The following is a 2,866-nucleotide window of genomic DNA, read 5'->3' as shown; positions in this document are numbered from 1 at the left end:
TTGATTATGGTGGGGTGGGGACTCGCCGGAGCCTGAGCCACCCCGTTACGGTCAGATGCCCATCAGACCCTCCCCTAAACTTTTGTGGCTGGTCGCGCCCGGTGTTTCGACTTATGGGGGGGCTTATGTCACTTCCCTGACCTTATTTCTGTTAGTTTTTGTGGTGTTAGTTGGGTGCAGGATCGTGGAGGTGTGGGCATTCTATGTTTTCTGTTTCTGTGTTGGTTTTTTGGGTTGCCTGTATGGCTCCTTAATTAGAGGCAGGTGTTTGGCGTTCCTCTAATTAAGAGTCATATTTAGGCTAGGCGTTGCTCACAGTGGTTCGTTGTGGTGATTGTCTTCCGTGTCTGTGTATTGTTTGCACCATACGGGACTGTTACGGTTGTTTCGGTTTGTGTAGTCATTTTGTCCTATTCGTGCGTTCTCTTGTTTTATGTGAAGTTCGTCGTATAGGGTTGTCACACGTTTGTTGTTTTTGTTAGTTAGGTTAAGTTCGTGTTTTCGTTTAATAAAATGTGTTCAAACTCCAACTGCGCTTGGTTCGATTCAATACTCCTCCTTTTCGGTGAAGAGAGGAGGAGAACCGCGTTACATTTAGGTTGATAGGTGGGCTTTAAGGTGTGATAGTGTGGGCTTTAGGTTGGAGAGGTGTGGGCTTTAGGTTTGAATGAGTGTGGCTTTTAGGTTGAGAGTGTGGGCTTTTGGTATGAAGTGTGGCTTTAAAGGTTGAGAGTTGGAGTGTGGGGCTTATTAGGTTGATAAGTGTGGGCTTTAAGGTTGGAGAGTGTGGGCTTAGGTTGATAGTGTGGGCTTTAAGTTGATAGTTGTGGGCTTTAGTTGAAGAGTGTGGGGCTTTAGGTTCGAGAGTGTGGGCTTTTGGTTGAGAGGTGGGGCTTTAGGTTGAGAGTGTGGGCTTTTTGGGTTGAGAGTGTGGGCTTTAGTAGGTTGAGGCAAGGTTGAATGTGGGCTTTAGGTTGATGGTGTGGGCATTTAGGTTGAAGAGTGTGGGCTTTAGGTTGAGAAAGTGTGGGCGTTTAAGGTTAAAGTGTTGGGCTGGGCTTGTAGTGGTTTGTAGGAGATGTGGGCTTTAGGTTGATAGTGTGGCTTTAGGTTGATAGGGTGGCTTTAGTGTGTGTGGCTTTAGGTTGATAGTGTGGGCTTTAGTTTTGATAGGTGGTGGTTGGAGTTGGTTGGTTGAGAGTGTGCGGCTTTAGGTTGAGAGGGTGGGCTTTAGTTTGAGAGTGTGGGCTTTAGGTTGAGGAAGTGTGGGCTTTAGGTTGAGAGTGGTGGGGCTTTAGTTGAGAGTGTGGGCTTATAGGTGGCTTCGTGAGAGTGCGTGTGGGCTTTAGGTTGATAGTGTGGGCTTTTAGGGGTTGATAGTGGGGCTTTAGGTTGAGAGTGTTGGGCTTTAAGGTTGATGTGTGGTTATGGATTAGACCGTAGTGTGGGCTTTGTTGAGAGTGTGGGCTTTAGGTTGATGAAGGATGTGGGCTTTAGGCTTGAGAGTGTGGCTTTGTTGATGGGCTATTGGTTGACTGGGTAGGTAGGTGTGGGTAGTGTAGCTTTTAGGTTGAGGGCTAGTAGATGTGGGTTAGGTGAGTGGGGCTTAGGTTGATGAGGGGTTAAGTGATAGGTGGCTTTAGGTGAGATTGGATGGTGAGAGTGTGGGCTTTTGGTGAGAGTGTGGCTTAAGGTTGAGAGTGTTGGGCCTTTATGGTTGATAGTGTGGGCATTTAGGTTGAGGTGTGGGCTTAGGTTGATAGTGTGGGCTTTAAGGTTTGAGAGTGTGGGCTTTAGGTTGAAGTTGGCTATGAGGTGGGCTTTAGGGAAGTGTGGCTTTAGTAGTGTGGGCTTTAGGTTGAGAGTGTGGGCTTTAGGTTGAGAGTGTGGGCTTTAGGTTGAGAGCGGAGTTACGCACTGTTTGTGGGGATATTCTGGGAAGATATTGATTTTCTGGTTGATTTTCTATATTTGGAACGGAAGCTGCTACTTACTTGTAAAGTAACACCTGACTTGTACATGCGTTTGACATTGGCTTGAGTATGATGATGGCCATTGACAATACCAAAACAGACACCGTGTTGGAATGGTTATTTGATTGATGTGTGTGCGTGTGCGTGTGCGTGCTTGCGTGCGTGCGTGTGTGTGTGTGTGTTTTGCAGTGTTGTCCCCTTCAGTTTCTGTTACCAGTGAAGTGTTTGAGTCATTAGGGAAGCAGTAGCCAATTTCCCAGTCCTGATGAAGTCAGCCAATCCTTTAACTTAAAGGTTTATGCTTATTTTCTCAAATGAACTAGGGGTGTGTAGGAGACATGGGAAAAGAGAATCTGGTGGTTTTGTGATATAGGCTCAATTTGAGTTTGTTGTTGAATGTATACTGATGAGTAACCCTACTGATAACGGCTGTGCTCCAATGTCCCCCTACCGCGTAGAAGGAAGTACCGGGTTGGGTATGCATTCTAAGTGGTAAGGGTATTGGAATGTAGCCATGCAATCTGGAGGCTGACAGTTTCCTGTCTTTACAGTGTCTTTATGTCTGCCAAAATAAAGCTATTCCTTACACTAAATGATCCATCCAAATAGCTGAGAGTACTGTAAATACCCATACCATTGTTTTTTCACATATATATTTTTCTGTTGCGTTGACATTATGTAGGAACGTCTGACAGAGGAACATATGATTGTATCTTACCAGTGTCATCTGTCAACGTTCGCTGTATTAAATGATCCATATAGCTCAAAGTATACCCATACCCATATACCCATACATTTTTCATATAGCTTTCTGTCTCATTGGCTTCCTGTCAACAAGGCTTTTAAAGGTCCAATGCAGCCATTTTTATCTCAACATCAAATCTTTTCTGGGT

The sequence above is a fragment of the Salvelinus sp. IW2-2015 genome, unplaced genomic scaffold (genome assembly GCF_002910315.2).
Source record: "Salvelinus sp. IW2-2015 unplaced genomic scaffold, ASM291031v2 Un_scaffold3385, whole genome shotgun sequence".
In the NCBI taxonomy this organism is placed as follows: domain Eukaryota; kingdom Metazoa; phylum Chordata; class Actinopteri; order Salmoniformes; family Salmonidae; genus Salvelinus; species Salvelinus sp. IW2-2015.
This window is presented reverse-complemented; position numbering follows the sequence as displayed.